This window comes from Macaca thibetana, chromosome 4, assembly GCF_024542745.1.
Source record: "Macaca thibetana thibetana isolate TM-01 chromosome 4, ASM2454274v1, whole genome shotgun sequence".
NCBI classification, from domain to species: Eukaryota; Metazoa; Chordata; class Mammalia; order Primates; family Cercopithecidae; genus Macaca; species Macaca thibetana.
The window spans coordinates 152,742,832-152,770,357 of NC_065581.1; positions in this window are offsets into that span (position 1 = coordinate 152,742,832).

The following is a 27,526-nucleotide window of genomic DNA, read 5'->3' on the forward strand; positions in this document are numbered from 1 at the left end:
GGGAACTGGGATCTTGGCAGGCATTTGCCCAACAGAAGTTGTAAGTACAGAGGTAAGGTCAGCCAGAGAGAGATGGAATTGTGGAGGAGAATCAGCCTATGTTAGAAATGCAACCCAAAGATGAGAGAGAAGGCACAGAAATAACCTGGCTGCTTCTTCTAGTCCTCCAATTTCCCAGTTTTGCCTCCCATTATCCATAGCTAAGCAGAAAGCAATTGGCAGAGGGATGATAGAAAATCAAATCTGCAAATGTCAGGGCCCCAAGACACTAAGCAGAGGACTAGGAAATAGATCTTTTCTCAAAGTGAGGGAGTCATGATTTGAGGCACTTGGCAGGACATCCAGAAGTTTGGACTAGGAAAGAGGTAAGATATGTTGGCTTGGAAAGTTCTGTGATGTTTCCAACAGCATCATAATAACAGACAGAAGTATTCACATTATTAGTGTTTAAGGTAGGTTTTATAGCAAAAAACAGAAATCTCAGGAATATTTTTAAAATATCTGAGTTCTTGGATCAGTGGGAAATTATGCTTATGAAATCGTTGCCAAATTTCTTGTAATAAAAACCGACTATTGAACACTTATAATGTGCCATTCTCAGTGCTACTGATGTGTTTTTAAATTTAACCCTCACAAGAACTATATGCAGTAGATATCTCCATTTTGCAGATAAAAGGACAATGACTAAAAGAGGTTAAATTGTCTGAAGTCACAGTGGCAGTGAGTGGGAGAGTCGCCCTTCAAACCCCATATTTCTGATCTCCAAGCTCTGTCATTGATCCCCATGCAATTCTACCCCAATCGATAATGACTGAATGATGCTTCATTATCTGTTATTTATAATCACCTTTTTGGAGCAGATGACTCTCTCCCATTTCCACAAGGCTGGCTCACAATAATGACGGTTAAAATTAAATAGGTGTTTTATATCCAAGCCACTCACAGAAGGTGAAGTCATTTCTGCTTATATGATCAATGATTTTTTTAAAGGCTATATTTGCATTTTTAATCATCTCTTTAATCACCTGTAATTTCTCTGTTCTTCTATAAGACAGCTAAGAAGATAGCCTTTTATTGATTTCTAATGTGACGGGGAGGGGAAACATCAATTCTGCTATTTTTACTTTAGACTAAATTAGATACGTATTTGGTTAAATATTTACCTAAAGGGCTTAATTAATTAATGATTAACATCTGATACATTATGTAGAATGTGTGGGGGGTATGTGTGTATGTTTAGGAGGGAGAGATACAGCAGGCTATTCTAGAACTCTCAAAATTGCATAAACCAATGGTATTCCAGAGGGTATTTTTTAAAAAACAGGTATCAGTATGCAGAATAACAAAATATGTGCTGTATACTGAAACTTAATCCTTATGTTTTCCTATATAATGCTACCCAGATTACACTGGACATTTTTCTCAAGGAAATGTATCTAACAAAGTAGTAAAAACTGGGGTATCATTCTTCAGTTGCATTCATTGGACATGAAGAAAATGTATTTTCTTCAAGCTGGAGCCAGCACAACACTGGGTAGAGGGCACTAGTCAGGGATTGTGGCTTCCCATCTGTCCTCTCCTTTCCTCCATAACCTCGGACATGTTACTTAACCTCTTTTGTTCATGGTTGTTTCTCTGTAGTATGAGGCACTTACTTCCTGAATTTCTGACCTTAAATACATGTGAGTGTAAATGACATGGTTGTTAAAAACTTTGCAAAATATGAAATGCTATACGCGTTTAAGTTATAAATATTCTGCTCAGTTATTATATACTGGTCTAGATATATATATGCATATACTGTAAATGTTTTCAGACACACAAGCATGCACGCGCACACACACACACACACATACACAGAGGCCTGGAAACCATGCCATGTATGTGACACACACTATGCATGTGCGTGAATCATGAGAGGTCCTAGAGGGGTGGGGAAGGAAGATCCATTGGTCTGATAGACTGCAGCAATTTCCTGGCCTGTATCTTACCAGTAATCTCTCTTAATATGTTGAACAAATTAAACAAAAAGGGTAGAACGTTGTGCCGTGCACTGCTGGAAAAGGCATGTGTGGCAGAAAATAAAATTATTTCATCAAATTATACTGTGTTTCCCTAAAGGTTTTTCTTGGTGAGATTGGGAAAAAACATTATCATCTCATCCTGACTTAGAAGAATCTAGGTTAATACTTTCTCAGATAAATTATGAAAATAACTTTCGCATGATTTACATTTAGAAAAATGAGAACTGTCAAAAGCTAACATAAAGAGCAGAACTGCATTTACTATTATTTTAAATATTTCTCTATACAAGAGAACTCTACTGCTGAAAACTAGAGAAATGTAAAAGTTTTGACTTAGGGGATTTAATTTCAGCCAATTTACCTTCTTTTATAACAAACACAAAAGTGTAAAATGTCATATTCTTCTGGTTGAATTACTGGACCATCTTTTCACTAGCTGTTGCCAAACAACTTTATAATTACTAATTTTGCTCATTTACTAGGTTTTCTTCTTTTTAGATATGCCAGAGATCAGCCATTCTGATTGTCCTTATTTCAGAAGCTACATTAAAGAAAACTGCAATCCACAAATTTCTATGTGTGTTGGTCTTAATTTTCTTTCCGACTTCCTTAAGTCTGCTATTTATCCTTTAATCTAATTCTTGAAATAAAATATGTCACACAGCAAGTAATTGGCACAGTACCAGAAGAAAAACTGTATGTGAATATGCTTAGGGTCTTGGACTTCAAAACATCTTTTATACCTAATAAAGAAACACAGTTAGGTAGATTTGGCCACATGAAAATAATAACTACTGATTTGGAGGTACTAATTTTCATATTTTATTCTGGTATGTATTCTAAAGCAGCAGAGGGTTACAATTTTTTTTCATAATCAACATGAATATATCTTACAAGTAGAAAATGACAAACTTTTGTGCAAAATAGTGTTAGGTACTTGGTACTGATCCCAGGTTTCTAGATAGTGGGGCTGGGAGGTTAGGGGCTGACAGTAGGCTGGGAGAAAGATTGAACATCTTGCCACTTCAGAAGACCAGAACTTCTGGGTTCAAGCATAGATAAGCCACTATTTGTTCTAACTATACCTCTGTCCTCTATATATTTACCATAAAAAATGTTCACAGACTATGAGAATAATTCATCAATTTTTATTTTAGGTAATATTATGAGTTTTCATCTTTTCTTATACCTTCACAGATATTTGTGTTGCTAGAATAATGACTAAAGTTTAGATTCAAAGACAAATTACAGAAGAATAAGTACTCTTGTAGAATGCAAAACTTCAATTATGAGATATTTAGGTAGTTATTTGATTTTAAAATAAAATGGAAAACTAATGTGTGTGTATCAGTCATCTACTGTGGCATTTGAAAACTATAAAACCGAAGCTTAAAACACTTATTTCTTCACAGTTCTGCAATTTTAGCTGCATTCAGCTGGATAGTCTTTCTGCTAAGCTCACCTGGGATCCTCTCTTACAGCTTGCTGGCACTGAGATTTCTGCTAAGAATGAATGGCCCAAAATGGTTCATGTTTCTGGTAGTTTTCCAGAACAACCACCCAGGGCACCTCAGTTATATTCTATACAGCAAGAGAGCCCAAATTTCCTACAGGGTGAAAGTAGATGCCTTAAGTCCTGTTGAGGCCCAGGCTTACAAATCACACAAGGTAATTTCTACTATTCTACTGATCAAGACACAGCACAAGCCTACTTGATCCAAGAGGTAGGAAAATAGATTCTACCCCTTGACTTGGGATAACAATCCAACATTCCATAAGTAAAACTATTCTTGCAGAAAAAAATAATTACAACAGCTAATACGTATTGGAACATTTACATGTAGCAAAGCAACTGTTCTAAATACTTAACATATATTAATTTTCAAACAGCTCTCTGAGATAGGTACCACTATTTTCTTTTTTTTTTTTTTTTTTTTTTTTTTTTTTTGAGATGGAGTCTCGCTGTGTCGCCCAGGCTGGAGTGCAGTGGCCGGATCTCGGCTCACTGCAAGCTCTGCCTCCCGGGTTCACGCCATTCTCCTGCCTCAGCCTCCCAAGTAGCTGGGACTACAGGCGCCCGCCACCTCGCCCAGCTAGTTTTTTGTGTTTTTTAGTAGAGACGGGGTTTCACCGTGTTAGCCAGGATGGTCTCGATCTCCTGACCTCGTGATCCGCCCGTCTCGGCCTCCCAAAGTGCTGGGATTACAGGCTTGAGCCACCACGCCCGGCCGGTACCACTATTTTCATACTTTTATAGATGAGAAAACAGGATCACACAGACCTAAATGTATTAAAACTGTTTCAATAATTAAATATTGTGGTATAATCCTGAAGTAGAAGTAGAAAGACTTAATTAGAACAAAATAGAGAGGCCACAGTTGCTTCTAATTATATATTATAATTAAATCTAAAATAATGCAAAAATGTACTATGCAACAAATTATTAATTTATCTGGCAACTATTCAATAAAATGGATTATAAACAAAAAACTTGATATACATCTCACTCACCAAAATGAAATCCAAATAAGCTGAATATGTAAGTATGTAAATACTAATATTATAGAAGTATGGGAATAAAGTATGAATAAATATATTTAAAACCTTAAACCAACCAAGCACATTTAACATATTATAAAATCTTATAGTGAGGGTGGCTGTGAATACCAGGAAGCCAGAAACTAATTAAGATTGTATTATATAACAATAATAACAGGGAAGATTCATTAAGAACTTATAGGCAATATCCTAAATGTTTTACATATATTGTAACATTCAACACACACAGTTTCTATAAGGTAGGTGCTATCATTATTCACAATTTACATATGAGGAAACTGAGGCATAGAGTAATTTATTATCTATAGTCACATAACTTATAAATAGACAGGCTAGAATTGGAACCTCAACATTCTGATTCCATAATCTGTGTTCTAGCATAAAAATAAAATGAGCTTTTTTAAAAGCTCATTAATAAATGACCTTTTTAAAGTTCATTTCATATTTTGCAAAGTTTTTTAACAACCATATGATTTACACTCACATGTATTTAAGGTCAAAAATTCGGGAAGTAAGTGCCTCACACTACAGAGAAACAACCATGAACAAAATAAAATAAAAAACACGTTATAAAATTGAAGGCATGAAAAAATGGGAAGATATTTATAATGAAGATAGCAGACAAAATATTAACACGATAAATGGAAGAATCTTAACAAATATGAAAAATCTTAATATTAAAGAAATTGGCACCTAATAGAAATGGGAAGTTCACACAGAAAAAGAGATAGAAATATTCAATGAATACCAGAAAACATGTTCAATTGTACAAGTAATCAAATAAATGCAAACAAAAATAGGAATTATCCTTCTCAATTATTTGTCTAGGAAATGTGAAAGTAATGAGTGATGCCAAGTGCTTTTGAAAATATGGGGAATGGCAATCCGTATGAACTGATGGAGGGGGTATAAATCGATAGACATTTGACAAAATGCACCCAAAGTTTAAATGATTACATTCTGAAAACAGGTAATATTTTCTATAGAAATTTTTCCTAAAGAGATACCTACACACATAGATACAGATGTACTTTTATCATGTTATTTATGAAATGAGAAAAAGTAAAAGAGAGAAAATCATCTTGAACCCCCTCAATAAGGAATGGTAATGAATTTTTGAATAACTATGTCATAAAATAACAGGCATCAATATGAATGATGTAAGTCTATTAATACTGACATTGAAATATTTATTTATTGTATTAGTGAACGGGAAAAGCAGGTCGTAAAGCATTCTGCAATGTGTGACACTCTTAATATAAAATTGTATAGTAATACATCGAGAAAGTCTGAAAGGATATTCACATTGAGGTTAACATGGGTTGTACCTGGATGTTGAGATACACGGGAATTTTTATTCTTTATGCCTTTATTATTTAACTATTTTACAAGAAGAAGTGTTCTTTTTGTAAAGCAGGAAGTTTGACTTTCTGAATGTGGTGGCTTGAAGACATTGAAGAATCTTCTCCCCACCAAAAAAAACAAGTCTAAAACTGGACAAATTGTTAAAAACAGACATTTCAGAGCTATAGTTAGCCAGTGGTAAACAAGAAAGTAAGAAGTGTTTACTCATGAACGATTACCAATGTTTTGTGTAAAAACAGTGGAAGTCTACCTGCAGCCTTCTTTACCTAGCTTGCTTTCTCCCATACACACACTCACACACATGTGCACATAAACACACACACACCTAGTCAGTTGGCATGGTCATTTTACAAGGGTGGGACAGGTATGGAAAGCCAGCAGCTTTGCTGCTAGCAGGAGTGACCTTGATTTGGACCAGAGGGCAATAATTGTGGATGGCAGTATTGTTAGTAAAATTATCCAAATAAATTGAGAAAGCAGTATGCTAAACTAGCCTGGGCTTGCAATCCCAATTGAGGGAAAACACTACAATAAGAAAAATACAAAACTATAAAAGCAAAACTGTAGCACTGTATTGTGTTTATAACATATACAAAGTTGTCATATTTTATTGGAATTAAATCAGGATTACCTGGCTCAGATTGTGACAGTTAAGATGTATAGTGTGCCCCTAAAATAATCTACAATTACCACTAAGAAAATAACTCAAATAAAGACTTAGAAAAATGAAAATGAAAGAGGAGACATTACTACAAATCCTACAGAAATAAAGAGGTTTATAAAGGAATACTATGAACAACTATATGTCAACAAATTACATAAATTACACAAAATGAATAAAATTCAGGAAGAACACAAACTGTTAAAATTCATTCAAAAAGAAAATAGAAAATCTGAATAGGTATAGAACAGTAAAGAAACTGAATATATAATTTAAAACTACCCCCAAAGAAAAGCACAGGACAAATTGGCTTCTGTGGTAAATTCTACCAAACACTAAAGGAATTAATGTCAGTTTTTCACAAAGCTGTTCAAATATCAGAAAGAGAGGAAATAGTTCTCACCTCATTCTATGAGGCCAGTATTATCCTAATCTTCAAATCAGAAAGGCATATCACAAAGAAAGAAAACTACAGACCAATATCTGTTATGAATATAGATGTAAAAATCCTCAATAAAATTCTGCCAAACAGAGTCTGGCAACATATATAAAAGGACTATATATCATTAACAAGTGGAATTTATTTCAGAAATGTAAAGTTTATGAAAATATTCACAGAGTTGAGTAGCCATCACCACAATCAACTTTAGAATATTTTCATCACCCCCCAAAAAATCCCTGTACTCATGGAAAGCCTCCCCCATTCCCCTCTAAACCTCCCACTGCCCCAGACCCAAAATCGATTAGTATAACACATCACAGTAATGGGCTTAAAAACAAAAATTACATGATCATCTCAATAGATACAGAAAAGGCATTTGATAAAACTTCACACTTTCTGATAACAACATTCAACGAATTGGGAACAAAAGGGAACCTCCTCGATATAATTAAGGGCATCTATGAAGATCCACAGCTAACATCACACTTAACAGTGAAAGAGTACTTTCCTCCTAAGATCAGAAACAATGTAAGAATGTTTGCTCTTACCAGAACAGGAAAATCTGTAGAGACAGAAAGTAGACAATAATTTTTGAGGTCTGGGCAAGGGAAGGTTTAGGGAGGAATGGGGGAGTCTGTCCCATGAGTACAGGGATTCTTTTGGGGGTGATGAAAATGTTCTAAAATTGATTGTGATGGCTACTCAACTCTGTAAATATACTAAAACAATTGAATTTCACATTTTAAATATGTGAATTTTATAGTGTATGAATTATCTAAATAAAGCTGTTATTTTAAAAGACAAAGTAAAATGGCACATTACAATATTTGCTCAATATAAAAAATGTAATAAAGGAAGAATAGAGGAACAAAAAACACATGATATATATCAAAAATAGACAGCAAAATGACAGATGTAAATCCAACTGTATCAATAGTGTCTTTTAAAGTATATGAACTAAATAAACACTCCAGTGAGAGGGCAGAGACTGTCAGACTGAATAAAAAAGCAACATCCAACTGTGTGTTGTCTACAAGAGACACTATTTGAATTTAAGGAGACAACTAGGCTGAAAGTAAAAGGATGTGAAAAGATATACCTTGCATATAGTAGCCATCAAAAAGCTGGAGTGGTTATTAACATGAGATAAAACAGAGACTAAGATAAGAAATATTATTAATGTTGAACTCACTGAAGTAGAGAGAAGAACTGTGGTTATTAGAACATGGGAAGAGGAGTGGGGAGGGAAAGATAAGGAGAGGTTGATTACCAGATACAAAAGTACAGCTAGAGAGCAGGAATAAGTTCTAGTGCTCTGCAGCACTGTGGCATAACTATAGCTCACAATAATTCATTGCATATTTTCAAATAGTTAGAAGAGAGGATTATGAATACTCCCAACATGAAGAAATGATAAATATTTGAGTTGATAGATATGCAAATTACCCTGATTTGATCATTACACATTGCATACAGATATCAAAGTATCACTCTGTACCCCCTACCTATGTGTAGTTATTACATATCAATTAAAAATAAAATTCAAAAAATCAAAATAAAAAAATTACTAGTGACAAGGAAGGACATTTTATGATACAAGGGTCAATATATATGGAAGTTTTAAATGTACCACACATCACATCAGAGCCCCAAAGTACATGAACCAAACACAAACAGAATTGAAAGAATAAATCAGCAGTTCAACAATTATAGGCACAGATTTTAATAGCTCATTTTAAGTCATTGATAGAAAAAGTAGGCAGAAAATCAGTATGGATATTGAAAACTGAAACAAACAACATTTCCAATCAACTTGACCTACCCGACATTTACAGAACACTCCCTCACAAAACAGCAGAAAACACACTCTTTTCAATGACAAAAGGAATGGTCCCCAGAGTGGACCATATTCTGGGCCATAAAATAAGTCTCAATAAATTTAAAAGACTTGAAATCACTTAAAATATGTTTTCTGAGACCAATAAAATTAAATTAGAAGTTGTTAATTATAATTATTAACTCTAATTTAATTTTAGTTAAATTAGAAATTGTTCATTTTCTGTTGTTAATGAAGAAATTTGGGAGATTCCAAATATTTAGAAATTGAACAGCACATTTATAAATAACCCAAGAGTCAATTAACAAACTACTTTGAAAATAAGAAAATATCTTGAATTACATGAAGAGGAAATATAATATATAAAAATTTGGGAATGCAGCTAAAGTAATACTTAGAGAAAAATTAATTGCTTTAAACATATATTAGAAATGAAAAAACTTTAAGCTTTCTCCACCTAAAGAAAAAAAAAAGCAAAAGACCCAAATTAAGTAGAAGGACATCATAAAGATCAGCGCTGTAATCAATGAGTAAGAAAATAGAAAACCAACAAAGAAAATCAATGGAACCAAAAGTGTGTTCTTTGAAAAGTCAGCAGAATTGATAAAGAATTACACTAATAAAATTAGGAATGAAAATGAGAGCATCAGTAATTTCCACATAAATTTAAATGATTATGAGAAAATATTACAATTCATTTTATGCCAATGAATTAACAACTTGAATAAAATGGAAAAATTGAGACAAAGATACTTATTATTAACAGCAAAAGAGAGTCAAGAAAAAATAGAAAATTTGTAGAGAACTATAACTGGTAAAGAAATTAAGTTAGGCCAGGCACAGTGGCTCAAACTTGTAATCCCAGCATTTTGGGAGGCTGAAGCAAACAAATCACTTGATTCCAAGAGTTTGAGACCAGCCTGGGTGACATGACGAACCCCCTCTCTACAAAAAATACACAACTTAGGTGTGGCACACACCTGTAGTCCCTGCTACTTGGGAGGCTGAGTTGGGATAACTGCTTCAGCCCAGAAGGTGGTGATTGCAGTGACTGTGATTGTGCCATTTTACTCCAGCCTGAGTGACAGAGCAAGAGTCTGCCAAAAAAAAAAAGAAAAAAAAAAAAGAAAAGAAAAGAAACAAAGGAAGGAAGGAAGGGAGACAGGGAGGGAAGAAAGGGAGGGAGGGAGGAAGGGAAGGAAGGAGGGAAGGAAGGAGGGAAGGAAGGAAGGAAGGAAGGAAGGAAGGAAGGAAGGAAGGAAGGAAGGAAGGAAGGAAGGAAGGAAGGAAATTAAAATTAGTAATAAAAATCATTCCCATGAAGAAAAGCCTGAATTTACTAGTGCATTCTACCTAATATTTAAAGAAGAAAGAAGAAAAGATACCAATCCTGCACAAACTCAGAAAGTAAAGGAGGAAGAAACACTTTCTGATTCATTCTATGAAGTTAGCATTACTCTGATACCAAAGCTGGACAAAGACACCAAATGAGAAACAACTGTAGACCAATTCATTTAGGATTAATGAATACAAATACAAAAATCTTTAACAAAATATTAGCAATACCAAATCTCGTTAACAGGTCAAAAGGATTATATATCATGTCCAAGTAGGATTTACCCACTTGGATGTGAAGATACAAAGTTAGTTTAACATCCAAAAATCAAATAGTATAATACACAATACCAATAGAATAAAAGACAAAAACCACCTGGCCACCTCAATAGACCTAGAAAAGCATTTGAGGAAATTCCAGCATCCACTTATGATTTTAAAAAATACTTCCAACAAACGGTGAATAGAAGACAGCTTCAACTTTATAAAGGACCTCTTTAAAAACCCTAGCACTAACAACCTATTTAATAATGAAAGACTGAATGCTTTCACACTTAGACCAGAAACAAAGCCAAGATATTTGCTCTCACCGCTTCTATTCAATTCTGTGCTAGAAGTTTCAGACAATGCTATCAGGCCATACACATAAACTAAAGGGATATAGATTGGGTAAAAAGAAATAAAACTGTCTTTATTTGCAGATAACATGATCTTATGTGTAGAAAATCTTAAGGAAACATAAAAAGGAAAACAACCTAGAATTAGTAAACATCTTTGAAAGGTTGCAGGATACAAAACCAAAATTGAGAAATCAATTGTATTTTTTAATACTAGCAATAATCAAAACTTGAAATTGAGAAAACAATTTTATTTAAAATAGCATCGAAAAGAAATACTATACTTAAAAAATTTAACAAAAGAAATGAAAGACTGGTACACAAAAATCTACAAAGGATTGCTGAGAGAAATTAAATATTTCTAACAAAATGAAAAGCTATTATCTATTCATAGATTCTAAGATGGTATCTTAAGAGGTCAGTTCTGCCTAGGTTAATGTATGTATTTATTCAATCTAATGTCTATTAAAATTTCTGCAGTCTGTCTTAATAGAAATTGACAAGGTATTTCAACAATAAATGACAATGTAAAGGACCCAGAATTTAAAAAAAAAAAAAAAGCTTTGAAAAATAAGAGTTGAAGGATTTACATTTCCTGATTTCAAGATGAACTACAAAACTACAGAAATTAAACTAGTGTGGTATTGTGTAAGGAGATATCTAAATCGTGGATCAGAATTGAAATCATCACAAGGACAGAAAACCAAACACCGCATGTTCTCACTCATAGGTGGGAACTGAACAATAAGAACACTTGGATACAGGGTGGGGAACATCACACACCAGTACCTGTCATAGGGTGGGGGGCTAGAGGAAGGATAGCATTAGGAGAAATACCTAATATAAACGACGAGTTAATGGGTGCCGCAAACCAACACGGCACATGTATACCTATGTATCAAACCTGCATGTTTTGCACATGTACCCTAGAACTTAAAGTATAATAAATGAATAAATACATACATACATACATAAAATAATCCCTAGCTATGATAACAAAAAAGAAATTGACAACATATTTCAACAATAAATAACAACGCAAAGGACCCAGAATACCAAAAAAGCTTTGAAAAATAAGAGTTGAAGGATTTGCACTACCTAATTTCAAGATATACTATAAAACTACAGAAATTATGTTAGTGAGGTATTGTGTAAGGAGACATCTAAATCATGGATCAGAATTGAAAATCCCAAAATAACCTTTTACATGTATGACCATTTGTTTTATTTTATGGGTGCAAGTATTTATGTAAATGTTTATGTTCCTTGTTCTATTACATTTTCTCAATTGCTTTTTTATAAAAATAAACATTTTGTTTCAGAATAATTTTAGATTTCCAGACAGCATGGAGAGTTTCATATTCCCTGCACCTTGTTTCTCCTATTGTTAACATCTTACATTACTATAGTCAGAATGAATAAACTAATATTAATAAATGATTATTACTAAATTCCATACTTTATTTGGATTTCCTCAGTTTGTGCCTCATATACTTTCTTATTCCTGGATCCCATCCAGGTTACCACATTACATTTAGTCACCATGTCTTCTTAGGCTCCTCTAGACTGTGACAGTTTGTCAATCTTTCCTTGTTCTTGGTTTTTGTTGTTGTTGTCATTGTTTGTTTTTACCTTGACAGTATTGAGGCTTACGGGTCAGATATTTGTTAGAATGCCCCTCACATTGGATTTTTCTACATGCTTTTCTCACAGTTACACTGTAGTTGTGCATTTTGTGAAGGAAGACCACAATGGTAAACTGTCCTTATCATCACATCATATCAAAGATACATTCTATCAACATGACATCACAGAGGATATTCACCTTGAGAGCCCAGTTGCGGTCGTGTTTGTCAGATCTCTCCAGGGTAAAGTTGCTCTTCCTGACTTCCCCACCTCGATCCATATTGTACTCTTTGGAAGGAAGTCACTATGCACAGCCCTCACTTAAGGCATCCAAGAGCTGCATTCCACTTCCCTGAAGGAGTTATATTTCTATATAATTATTTGAAAATCTTTGATATGGGATATTTGTCTCTTCTTCCTCATTTATTTATTTATTTGTTTGAGTACGTATTTCTATTCCTATGAATTCTTGAGTATTTATTTTATATGTTGAGTTATAATCTAACACTACATTATTTATTTTGTTGCTCAAATTGTCCCAGCCTTGCCCACTGGGAGCTTTTTAAGTTGGCTCCTGTGTCACTTTGACCCTCATCATTTTGTCTTCAAAGCACTTTCTTACTTTCTGACCCTTCAAGTTCCCTAGGCCATTCTTGTATTTTCCCTGACTCAGTTCTAGAATCAGCCATTTTTCCAAAAAGTCCTGCTTCCTTTTATTGGAGAATGGTAATAGAAATCAAGATCTGCATGATTGGTGCGTTTGTTTTTTCTGGGATGTCATTGCTATAGGCTCTCTCAGGGATCACAGCTGGAAAATGTATGTGTATATACTAGCCTGTGTATACACACATTTCTAAACTTACACACATATATTTATATACAATGGTATCATGTAACATTTATTAATATGTGTGTGTATATATATATTTAAATGTGTGAGAGTTTATTTAGGTCTACAAAATTATTTTAGGACAATGCAAGCAAAATGTATTAAGACCACTGAGGAAGAAGGCAATAATATCTTTTGACTACACAATTGTATTCTGGTACTTATGCACAAGAAGCCCTATACTAGGTCACAATATTCATTGGAGCACTGTTTGGGATAGCAAAAAACTAGAAATAAACACTTACTAAAAGAGTAGTTAATAAATAAATGGTACAATTACAGACCATAAATTAATGTACAGTGGTGAAAGTAGATGATAGAGACCTATTATACTCAAAGCATGTTCTGTGGATCAGTGTCAGTTGGTAAATCATTTATTATCAATCTACGTCAAGACGAGAACTAAAATTGAGAGGAAATATTTAGAAACTTTTATAGCAACTTGAAATAATTTTTATCTGTTAAATGAAATAATAAAAAATTTTGACTTATTTTATTACATGTTTCTAATAATTTATTTTATTACATTTTAATAAGACATTGGTTCATAATTAATTGAAAATTATTAAAGACAAAAACTTTCTTTTCCAAAGTTGGAGAAGCTAGATGAATAGACAGTAAATCCCAGATATATAATGAGTAAAAAGAGAAAATTTGAGAATTGTAAATACAGTGTGTTGCCGACTATCTTATAAGTAAATATATACACAGTAAAATATCTATTGCTTATATAGTAAATGAAACAATAAAATATATGCAATTATACAGTAGAAGGCATAGGTATGTACTGATAAGCCATGCATGAGCATGACATACATCGAACTCTAAGTAGCAGCACCCTCTGAAAAAGGGAGGAAAGAAAAGGGAACAGATCCCTGGAGTGTTAGGAGCTTCAACTGTATCTGTGATGTTCTGCTTCTTTTTAAAAAGATATCTGCAACAAACCACATGGGACAAAGTTGATTTCTTTTTAATGCTTGTTCATGGGTATGTGGGTGTTTATTACATCATTGTATATCTTCTTTTATGTTTGCAATATTTCGTAATAAAATACATGAAAGCAAACCGGGCCAGGCGTGGTGGCTCATGCCTGTAATCCCAGCACTTTGGGAGGCCCAGGCAGGTGGATCACCTGAGGTCAGGAGTTTGAGACCAGCCTGGCCAATATGTTAAAACACTGTCTCTACTCAAAATACACAAATTAGCTGGGCGTGGTGCCATGTGCCTGGAGTCCCAGCTACTTGGGAGGCTGAGGCAGAAGAATCACTTGAACCCGGGAGGAAGAGGTTGCAGTAAGCCCAGATCATGCCACTGCACTCCAGCCTGAGTGACAGAGCGAGACTCTATCTCTAAATAAATAAATAAAAGCAAATCAACGTTTTTTCCAAACGCAATAGAAACTGCAGATTGTTGGAAATTTTTCATAAGAAAAAAAATCAAAAGAAATCTAACAGATCAAAGCTCTTTTGAGGGGGGACAGGGTCTCATTCTTACTCTGTCACCCAGGCTGGGATGCACTGGCATAATCATGGCTCACTGCAACCTTGACCTCCCTGATCCTCTCACCTCAGCCTCCTGAGTAGCTGGGACTACAGGCATGTACCACCATGGCCAGCTAATTTTTTTTTTTCACAAAGGCAATCCCAGGTTGCTCTCAAACTCCTGGGCTCAAGCAATCCTCCCACCTCAGGCTCCCAAAATGCTGGGATTACAGGAGTGAGCCACTGCACCCACCCTAAAGCTTTTTTAAATTATCTGACAAACTTTAAAACTTTCAAAAGTGATTGACTGAATATCCCCTATATATGAAAAGCTATGCAAGGGGTACTGGGAATGGGAAAAACTATTTATTGAGGATATAAAAAAACTATTTGGAAGAAATCTGAAACTAAACAAAGGGCCTATTAGTCTAGATGTCTTGATATGTACCTTAAAATACAACTGGATCCCTGTATCTTAGGTAGGATTTCACCTTAACAGAGATAGGATTTCTATTTTTATTACTTCATTTCCCCATATTGTCAGTATTCCACGTTATACTGGTCTTAGCAATATCACTTGGTGAACTGACATTTCTAGAAACAGACATCCTGAGGTTCATACGAGGGAGAAAGTTTCTAACAACAGATACTGGACAGATGCTTTTCTTTCCTCTTTCTTTTTTTTTTTTTCTTTTCATTTTTTTAGAATTTCAAAGTTGGGCAAGCATGATCTTTATGCTGTTGCTTAACTGCTGGCCGGCTGCCTCCACAGCAGCCTCAGAATAAGTGGATTTCCTTTGTGTCTGAAATGATCCAGCACCAGATGTCAGCCTGGAGGTTTCCATCACTCAGCAGCGCTGGCCTGCCATATCACCTAGCACTGAGAATGATGCTTCAGAAACAGTGAGTTCCAATCCTGTTTCGTCAAACTGAATGAGAAGGTAAAGGGAGTTTGACCTCCTTGAGGTGAGGCTTTCTTTGACCTATGAGAAGTTTGTTGTTAAAAAAATAGAAATGCAATCACTGGAGAGATATAAAAGGTGAAGCTAAGCTGGGCAGCTTGTAAATCATTTAATAGTGTACATGTGACTTAACAGACACAGGGTCAAGGTTTCCAGAGAAAGTGATTCGATGCTGATTACATGATACTAAAAACGGAGAGATGCTTCTGTGTGTCACTAAACAACGAGGACATAAGAATAGCAATAAATATTCATCATTATGACTCTGACCCTCTGGGCTCTGGTCACTTTCAATATTCTTCAGTGAAATCTTGAGCAATTAAGATGGCTGATTTCCCAGGGAGAGAGCTTTGTGTTAGCTAAGCATGACCGAGCACAAAAGCTTAGAAGACTCCTAAAATAGCAAACCCTGTTGAGAGGGCTCATATTTTTCTTTTCTGAATTCACAGCCTGAGTTAAAAGTGACTGTTGATTAGAAACAGGTATCCAATTGTTAAATTCGTCTGAAAAAAAATAAGATATTTGCTTGAGATGTTTGCTTGTATCTAGAAATTTGCAGAAATTTACAGTGGTCATTTGGGGGTGGTTCCAGATCTAAAGAAAACAATCAGAATTATTTTACCAAGGAAAGGAAAATAAAATGCATTACAGTTAAAGTTTCTAGTTACTTGTAAAATTCTCTCTTTTCCCTTTGGTCATGTTTAAAGAATAAAAATCTGAGGCAAAACCCAGCCTGATAGGTAAATTGAGATCTATGGTTCCTAAGCTATTTTTGTAGTACCACGGAGTGTCTCCAACTAACCTAAAGATTTCCTAATCAATTTTCTACCACCTAAATATTTATGTTAAAACAGAAATGCAGGAGCAGAGGTGAGGTTTAGGAAATTGCAAGTCCACATCCATGTCCTGTCCACTCATTCTCCCAATAGGCCCTCCATGGCAGTTGAGAGCAACAGCTCTGCAGCAGGGCTAGAATTCTGCTTCCTCGTGGTAGTTGCAAAGTCACTCAAACGCTCTGTATCTTCATTTATTTTCTAATTCTAAAAATATTTTTTCTATTGTCTAAGTTTTACTTTTGTAATAAGAAAATAGAATTTCATAAGGAAATAAAAGATAGTTTGTTGAAATTCTAGCATTTGGTCTCCCAGGGCACTTTCATTCCACTGAGGGACAACTTTCAATTTTTATACCTAAATTTGATCCCTCTAGGAAGAAATTTCCAGCCATTTCTAAGATTGAAGTCAACAGCTTCAGGAGTGGATTTCCCATTACTAAATTATTTTGGTTCTTCTTTCATCTATGTTGGTATTTGCATATATAATTGCAAGTACCAGAGATTAGTCTTAAAGCAGTGCACTCTAGTATTTGGTGTACAAGTGGAAGGTTCACTTGAGTCACTCCATCTCCAAAGGAGCTGAGGTACCTGGCTAATAGGTGGTTAAAGTGAGAAGATCTGAAATGTGGTCTATCTTCCGAACCACCCAGAGATCTTTTTAAAAACTTCCTGGGACACTGTCCAATGCTGCTGAATTAGAAACTCTTAAGAAGGAAGTAAGAAGGACTTACTCAAAGACCTGACCTGTGTATTTTTTAATACCACCTAAGTGATGTTAGTAATTGGGCAGTTTTGTGAACAGCTCATTGTTAATTGGCCAGTTTGAAACCAGGTAATATTAGGAGAAAGTGTCAGTCTAAGATTTAATCATGTGTAAATATACATGGTATATCCTTTACCATTTCCTTTAGAAGATTTCTTTGTTTTAAGCCTATTGGCTTCCAGTAACAGAAATGCAAAGAGATTTTCTGGCAGTACATTCTGTACTTCTGGTTCCTTGCATTTGGGCCAATTCTGAAATCAAAAGGTGCTTGGAAAATGATTTGAAGAATTGAAAGATGGTTCTCTAGCAAGTAATCAGGCTTCAGGTTGGTGTGAACAGCAAATGAATATTCAATTATTTGTATGTCAATTGTTTGTCAACCCTTTCAGTAGAACTATAACATCAAGGTGTAATAAAGGTAAAATTTCACCCCACTTTGCTGACTTTAGGTGTTTCAATCACAATTGAAAAGATTCCTTTCAATCAAATCACAGATACTAGCATTATTCAAAGAGTGAATAATGCAATAGAAATTTTCAAATATTTTGCTAATCCCTTTCAAAACAAATAACCCTTCTGATATTTCCACTGAAGTTATGTATTGTAACTTAATATAATATAATAATTTTAATATGGCTTGGGTAATAAATATAATCAACAATTTTTCTTTCTACTGAGGGAAAGAGATGGGGTGAGAGTAAATAATGGTAGTTCCTTAGACTCAGTTTTTACCATAAGAAGGATTTGAGCAGGCAGGTGACTCCCTGGACCGCATTTCCTGAACTTTGCAACCTGAGCATCATCAACTCTACTCATTCAAGAGAGGGGCATTTTTTCAAATTTTCAATTAAAAAATGTATGTTCATTAAACTCAAGAGATTTCTTAAAGGATTTTTAACATCTACCAAAAAGCCCATGGGGATATCATTTTATAAGTTGAGATTGCTCTTTAACTAAGCCCAAATATTTCCAAGATTTATGTTCTAACATTCAAATTTCAAGTAACTTGTCAATGCACACTCCAGTGTCACATTCTCAAAGTTAAAATGCCAAAATTTTAGATGGCGTTTTATAGTGTACTGGTATGCCAGTTTTGACTGTAGTTCCTTTAAAATATTTCTAAGATAAAAGCTTCATTTTTTGTTTTTTCTTATGAAACAGGATCTTGCTCTCTTGCCAAGGTTAGAGTGCAGTGGCGCAATCACAGCTCACTGTAGCCTTGAACTTCTGGGCTCAAGCGATCCTCCCACTTCAGCCTCTAGAGTAGCTAGTACCACAGGCACCCACCACTACACCTGGCTAATTTTTAATTTTTTTTTTTTTTTTTTTTAAATGTAGCGATAAGGTCTCACTGTGTTGCCCAGGCTGGTCTTGCACTCCTGGGCTCAAGCCATCCTCCCACCTTGGTGTCCGAAAGTGTTGAGATTAGAGGCATAAGCCATCACACCTGACCTACAACTTAGTTTTTAATTGTAAGATAATTTATCATGTCACAAGGAAGGTGCCTTATCTATAGGATGATTCCGATTTGGAAAGATCCCAAGTCAATAATGGAAAAAACCTAAGTCTGAATCCATAGGTATTCTGAGTTAAAAGGACACTGCTTTGCCTATTCTTATTTGAGAACCCTTTAGAATCCAAGCATTGTGGGAGAAAGCAGCAGAGTGGATTCTAGTTATTTTCCAAATCACCTTAGCTGGGGAATGAGTGACCATACAGGCTGGGAGAGACCATAAAGTGGACCCTAATAGCTTCAAGGCAAAGGAGGGAAGGACCAGACCAAGGGAAGTAATATATTTCTTCTGTTGATAAAAAAGCTGTTACTTTTCAAGGTTGCCCCAAATCAGTCATTTCTTGTGTTCCAATTTATTTAGCATTCTTTTTAATATCATGGATTCAAAAAATTCTTTCCTTCTCCAGGAAATTTTTTAATCATATTTAGTTAACCAGCCAAATGTATGAAAATTTCATTTGAAGTACAGTATTTTTGAAATATTTGGCTTAGCCCCATAATGCAATGCCCAAAGTGCCTTCTGATTTTTATTCCTAAGTGGGTTTTCATATTCAATTAAATTCTCTGGCATCAAAGCTATGTAAGAAACATTTTTGGCCAAAGATACTTCAGTTACCTTTAAGTCCTCCAGGGAACACCTCTCCAAAAAACTCAGGTCATTTATTCTTGAAACTCATAAATGTCAATGCAAACATACCCTGAAGGTTCATTTATCACACAGAGGTTGAGAGAACCTATGATTGGAAGTAGAATGAATAGTAATAACTTCTGAATATGTTCCATATTTTTGTAGGCTCTGCAGTCTCCAGTATCAGTTTTCTTTTGCTACTCCAGAGCTGGAATTTATTAAGCTGTATTAAGGATAGGACTGAGATTCATATTTCAAATATTTTTGCCAGTCTTCCATGCAATAGCAAAAAAAAAAAAAAAAAAAAAAGTGTTCACTGACACTGATAATTCCCACCATTACTGACAAGTTTCACTGTTTTTTTTCTTCTTTTTTCCAGCTGAGAAAATATTTGCTGTTGAACATCTGGCTAAGGAATGTTCAAAGTCCAAAAAGGTCTTGTATATTATCTGGGTGAACTTTTAGGGGGGGAAAAAAGTAACATGGAGTATTAGGCATTTTCCCAGAAATGCATTTTCAGAGGAAATACTCTGTAACATTTCATGAGAGTCAGAACATTCTGAAAATAAAAAGATAGAATAAAAGACTTTGATTAGTATTACAAATTATTGCCCTGTGAACATTGAAATGTGCCATTCTAGGAGGCTCACCTTAGAACCATAGAATCCCCTGACAGCCACGGCCGGCAGACTTAGACAATGCATGTGCTAGACGGCACTGTCTACTCACACTTGTGTCTGGCAGGAAACAGACAGGCAAAGCTCTCAGAATTCAGATTAGAATGTTCTTCCCTGCTTGTGTCAGTACTTCCTTTGAGGATCAGAAGGAAAGCAGTGGTTGTGAGTATAATTCAACATTGGGAGACCTAGCACCAGATTAAAGAGTAAACTTGTGCATGTTTGTACAAACACATACAAATGAACCTCCATGAACTATAGTATCTGTGAGGTTACTCTAAAAGTCTACCCCCAGTTGCACATCAACACAGGCTGAAGAGACCCTTATAAACTCATGAGCATGAAAAATCCACCAAAGGGCCATATAGATTAGCATTTACTTGTGTTTCACTGGAAAGTCTTTGTATGAATTACATTAATATGTTTCAGAAACAAATAGCAAAAATGCTACTCAATTTGCACATCTGCACAAAATGAGACCTTCATGTCACATTATGGGAACCTATAAAGACAGGGCCCATATCCTGTTCATTGCAGGACCTCCAAAACCTGGCAATCCTGCCTGGATTTAAATGTGTCCACTTCATATAATGATTTTAGATCGGAAAAGGGCCGGAGAGATCATCTAGTCCAAACTTCTCATTTGGCAGAATAAGAAATTGTGATAGAAAGTAGAATATTTTTCTAAAATTATGCAACTCACAGATTCAGAGCCCTTACCTCTTTCTACCATGCCATGAAGAGTCTTTATAATCCTTGTCTTAGTATTTCTTGCCCTGATAGTTAGGGAACAATTTTATTTTAGGTTTTCTATTAACTTCTGAAGTCGTTAAATTCTTTTGTGAGACATTAATTGTTTAACTCCTAAAACACTGCTCTGGAGATCGTGAAATATGCATGTTAAAAAACTGAGGCTAAAAACAACTAGAGCTGAATACTGGTTGGATACAATATGGACAACCTCACACCTGAAAATAATGTTCATGGAGAATCTCTCCAGAATAAGCTCACATATGTTCTCTTTTTCTCTCTTTCTTTATAATAGTTTATAATAGTTTGACAGATATAGTCATTACCATGACCTAGGAAAATAATTCCTTCAGAGATGTGCAGCCCAATATATATCACATAAGAAGTAGATATGTTAGTAATTTATCTTGAAACATGATTATTTCTATCAGAATGGTGATAATTTTCCCATTTAGTTACTGATAAACTGGTTTGGTTTTGTTTTGGCAGGGTGACTTTTTTTCTTATTGTACAAAAGCGAAAAATAAAAGTTCCTTTGTAAGTGAAAAGTGCTTAGTGGTTTGGGTTTAAGTTGCAAGCTCTTCTGAGGGAGCTCACCAGCAGAAGATACTGCCTGACAAGCCCAATTTTAGTTGTCCTTTCCCTGAGAATCCTATAGATTCATACCCAAGCAACAAAGCAGCAACAGGCTGTACCATTTCCTGTTTTCTCCATAGCTTTAAGTTGCAGACCCAATTTTCCCTGGTGAATCCTATTTGAAATCCAGCATTCCCACACAGTGTTCACGTTTTCCCATTTTCAGAATGAACAAACAATGGACTATTATTAACAAACCAAATTGCTGAGAACAATGTTAGCAATAAAACTAAAACAAATAAATAAATAAATAAACAGAGGCCTCAGTCTCGGGGGAAGAGAGGTACTAACATACCACTAGATGACTACCTTCTATTCCCTAGTGTCTGCTATTATTCAGAGACCTCCTTACACTATAATAAATTAGTTTGACAAATTATTCCTCTCACCAGACTTATTCATCGTCTAAGAGGGGTTTTAGCAAAGAAAGCTTTGTCTGCAAGTGACACATTGAAGGCATCTGTTTAACAGATTTCTCTAAGGGTCTCTGAGGGTTGCTTTCATCAGGATAGAGTGTGAGGTGCACTGGGCTTTTCATTCTCCCAGAGTTCACACCCCATTTGTCACTGTCAGTCTTTCTGTTGCATCTCTGACCTGTCCTTTCCTTACCCTCTGGAGTCTCTATCTCTGCTGTCGGGGAGTTGGCTCAACCTGTACTGCATCCTGTTTTGTAGAATACATGCCTGCCACTCAGATGCTTCATGGATGCATTTTGCTTTTAGCTGGGGGAAATTTATTTTCCAAAGATCATAAAATAAAAGACATTATCTTTTAATCAATAAATGCATAACTATATTCCTGTACTCTCCTCAGCATAATCATTAAGATTTCTTTTCCATCCTACATGTGCTTGGTGAACATCAAGCATATTTGTTCAAAAAGGCATTGCCACAAATACTAGAAAAAATAAAAGGACTGCTCTATTTCCAGCCTTCATCTCTCCAATTCATTCTTCAGAGTGCAGCTAGAGTCATCTTTCAAAAATACAAGTCTGAGCACATCATAGGCCCTTGAATAATTCACCACCTTTCTTATAATAAGCCTTAATTCTTTAGGATGATGTTCGATACCATTTATGGTCTGGCTTCTGCCTCCCTCAAGGCCAGGTTTATCTTTCAATTCACCACTCACCTCCCTTGCTACTTGTATGCCAACCACCCAAAATGCCTTTAGTTCATCTACTGAGTGCCTTATATAATGACATACCCTTGCTCTCTCACTTCCAGGTCTTTGTAGATGGAGTCTCCTCTGCTTGCAACATTCTTTCCCCTTCTCTCTCCTCCTCGTTTGGGTGACTCCTAATTTTTATGTTGCATCTTAGCTGCCAGTACTTTAAGGAGGATACCTGTTCCTCCGAGGCAGGGCTAGCTGCACATAGTCCCCGATACTTCCCTTACCATAGCTCCTAGCAATTCTATTGTAATTGCCTATTTTTTCACCTCACTAGTCAGGAAGCATATTTTGTCAGGATAAGGAGTGAATCAAATAGGTCACTACAGCCCCAGCATCTAGTACAAAAACCACAAAACATAATAGCTTGTTAAATGGTGAGCCTACAACTGTGAAATAAGAACTTTACTTAACACCCTGCTGGCGGTGGTGGTGATTATAGCCCTTATTTTCAAGGTGCTTGCAATTTAGGTAGAGTGAAGATTATTTACCCCCAAAGATATTAATAAAAGAAATGAAGTATATGAGTATAGAGTACAAATGCTGTGTTAATAGAAAAACAATTGCCATAGTATTTCATAGGAAAAGGAGATCAAAAACTGCATTCTAAGGAAACACTTAGAGGGTAAGACTGGCCTAAACTGTGAAAGACTGAACTACTTTCATAAAAGTAGAAAAAGGGAAGAATTAAAGGATCAAAGGGAAGAATTAAAGGATCAAAGGAAAGAAAAGTCCAGATGGAAAAGTATATATGTAAGGCATAAATACACGCTAAATAAACAATTACCAGCTCATTAAACCTGGAAGAAAGAAAGGAAGAGTTGTGTGACAAATTGTTTCATTCCAGCAACATACATGGAGCCTTTACTATGTGCCAGAAGGTGTGCTCAGCATCTGGGGTATGTCAGTGATTTAAAGAACATGAATACCACCCTCAAGGAGTTTACCACTCCAGTGGAGGGACAAACACAACAAATAATTATATACAGGCCCACAATCCCTTATCTGCCAAATCAAAGCCCAAAGAGATCTAAAAATTGGTAGTTTTTCTTAAATTAATTGTCAGTGAAACCGACCTGACCTGAAGTGATGAGCAGTTATGTATCATCTTTATTGTAGTTAATGTGCATATTTCTGTGTTTTGCAAACACGGCTCACTAAGATATAATATATGGTATATGCACTGCATTCTCTGCTAAAATATGAAAAAGACTAAATTCTGAAACACATCTGTTCCCAGAGGGTTTTGATGAGGACTGTGGACACAAAGTGTTGTTAGGAACAGTGCCAGGGAAAAAAGAAAGAGGATCAGGGTCAGGGAAATGTGGAAGACAGGAAAGCAAGCAGGGACATGGGTGCAGCATTACATAGGGTGATCAGAGTAGGCCTCTCTGGGAAGGTGGGGTTTCAGCACCTTCACTTACAGACGTTAGGGAGTTAACCAGGCAGACAGCCAGGGCAGGAGTGTTCCAGGAAGCAAAAACGAAAGGGCAAAGGTGTTGGAAGCAGCAGAGACATAATTAAGGAGAAGAGAAGGAAAGTAGGTCAGAGAAGTAAGATGTGGTGCTTAAGACAGATCTCTAGGCCACACGATTCTCACTAACATAGTAACTTGATCTGACTTATATTCTAAAAGCGTCATTCCAGATGATGTGTTGAAAATGAACACAGGAAAATGAAAGCAGAATCATGGAGACCTATTAGGAGGACATTGGCTCCTAATTTATATGGTGGCTCAGACCAGTGTGGTGGTAATGGAAATGGTGAAAAGTAGCCAGATTCCGGACTGCTTTTGAAGATAGAGTCAACAGGACATTTAACAAATTGGATGTAGGTATGAAAGAGAAGATGGCTCCCAGATTTGGGGCCTGAACCATTGGAAGAATGGAGACGGCACTGTCTGAAATGGGGGAAACTAAAGGTGCAGCAGGTTTGGAGGGGACAATCAGGAGGGGTTGTTTTCTTACGCTAAGTTTGACACACATCAGACTTTGAAGGGATGAGGTGGAGTCAGACATACGAGTTTGGAATTCAGAAGAAAAATCCAGCCAGGACATAAATTTGAGAGTTATTAGCATAGTGTTGCCATTTGAAGTCGTATGACTGGATTATAACTCCAAGGAAGTAGATGCAGGTAGAGAAGAGAAGAAATCCAAGGGTTGAACCCTGAGAAACGCAGAAGATAAAATAAGGGGGAAAAATATGTTGAGGAAGGTACATGTGTGTATCTCTAGAATTAATATTCACTCTTACTCCAAGCCCTCTCAAATGGTATAGAACTCAAGATTGTAGACAGAACTCAATAAATCCAGGAACCCCTAGATATAGCTTGGGAAGTATAAATAAAACACCTTAGAAAATGAGTATATATTTCCTGTTCTTTAAGGTATTGGCTGGGAATAGAAACAAGAATTTACTAAAGTACTGCAGCTCTCCACTGCCTAATGTATTCCTGGCAGGATTCAAATGAACATTGAAAACATGCCATTCAGACCTAAATTTTACTCCCACAGGGCTGGAAGAAATGTAATAAATGCTTTCCATTATTATTACAATAAGCATCAATTATGGTAGCAACGGTGTATGCTGTTGTGGTTAGAACTAATTGGCAGACAGTAAAAGGTGCCAGGCAGCATTCTAAGTGCTTTGTACTTGTTAACTCATTTACTCTTAGACACCCACTCTGTGCAATAAATAATATTATTAAAAATATTGCCCAAGGTCACATTGTGGTGAGTGATAGAGTTCGGATTTGAACTCCAGCAATTTTTACTCCAAAGCCTACTCACTTTACTATCTTGCTAAACCTCTTAGGATAAGTACTTGTTACTTAGTATCAGGTTGCTGTAATAAATTCTAAAAGGAAACCTATTTCTCTACGGTGATAAAATGTTAAACCAAACAACTAGCAGATTACCTGGGGTTGGCATCAGAGAACACAGACCCAAGTTTATGCTCTTCCCTTCTCTAGCCATGTGCTCCTGAGCAAACAGTTTAACCTTGTATCTGATTCCTTTTTTGTGAACTAAGGATGACAATGGCACCTACCTCAACCTGGTTTTGAGGGAGTAAGGCAAGTACATAGGGAAACAGTACTCTAAATTGTAAAGCACAAATCTAAGTTATGTTCTAGTACCTGACATATGGGAGGAAACTTTCTAGGAAGAAAATGCTTTCTGTTACCATGAGAGTGGCAACACGCTGCAAAGTGACAAGGTGCCATGTCCATTTTTAGAGTGGGGGAAGCCTCACCTTGTTATACTTTTCCCCAAAGGCAAGACCTTGGTCCCTTGCTCATGCTTCTTCCCTCTCCCATTTGCTTCTTTCACAAAATACTCTCATTATTCATTAGGACTCTGACCTGAAATTGCACCCAAGGGCCCATCACCCCTATATGCCTACTTTCCCCTTCATCCTGATGGAGACTCAGAAGATGACCTCAATAGCATCTCTCTGGGCTGGAATCTGTAGAAGTCTCTAGTGCTAAGCCACTTGCCTGGATTATGTGTTTTATAAGTCTTCCAGGGCAGCAAGAACACAATTATTTTTGAGAAAGTGAAACAATGACAAAGAAATTCTTGAAATATTAGTAATCTTTATAAGGCTGATTTTATGCCTCAAAGAATTTCCTCTTCCTTAATAATTCCATCTGAAGGCATTTCTCTAATTGTGCTAGTTATAAAGGAAACTGTATGACTTTGCTTCAAGGTGTGATCTAGGAGCAATAATTTCCTCCTGTTGGGGGCTGAGCTGTTGAATAAGGAGCTTTAAGAAGCCACCCTGCCACAGGTTAAAATCTGTGAACTGACTTAGACTGATAGCCAATGGCTACATTCTCGCTCCTTACTTGAACAAAAGTTAATTTGTGTTTTACCAGATTAGCAGGTGGTAAAATCTTCTGAGATAAATGTGCAATGCAACCAACGATGCTTGACTATCGTATTTATCAACCCTGCAATGTGCCTAAATAATGTACCTTTCTCCCAGTTTTACATCATGACCCTGAATTCTGCATTTTTTTTAATCCCATTAGGAAAATTCTCAGACGAGGAAATGAAGGATACAAAATCATGGCTACTGAAGCCACCATTGGCTTTTGGTCTTTTCCAAGGCTATGTTCTACACGGGATGAAATCACTACCTTTGCCATGAGGATCCATTTCAGGTCTCATGGGTACCACTACTGTAAATTTCTGAGAAACAATCCATAGGAATAAGATAAATAACCTAGGAATGAAACATCTTCTTCTTCTTTTTTTTTTTTTTTTTTTTTGAGACGGAGTCTTGCTGTGTCGCCCAGGCTGGAGTGCAGTGGCCGGATCTCAGCTCACTGCAAGCTCCGCCTCCCGGGTTTTTACGCCATTCTCCTGCCTCAGCCTCCCGAGTAGCTGGGACTACAGGCGCCCACCACCTCGCCCAGCTAGTTTTTTGTATTTTTTAGTAGAGACGGGGTTTCACCGTGTTAGCCAGGATGGTCTCGAACTCCTGACGTCGTGATCCGCCCGTCTCGGCCTCCCAAAGTGCTGGGATTACAGGCTTGAGCCACCGCGCCCGGCCACATCTTCTTCTTTCTAATATTCGTTGGAAAAAAACAAAAAGTAGAGCTCTGCTTTCTGCTCATGGTGCTTTGAAGCAGGCTAATATTTTGAGGGGCCCTTCTTTCAGAAAATCTCCAAATATTGTGTTTGAGAAAAGCAAATGAACCAATTATTCCAACCAAAGCATTAAGGCACCATCTGGCTCAGTTGGTTGTAAG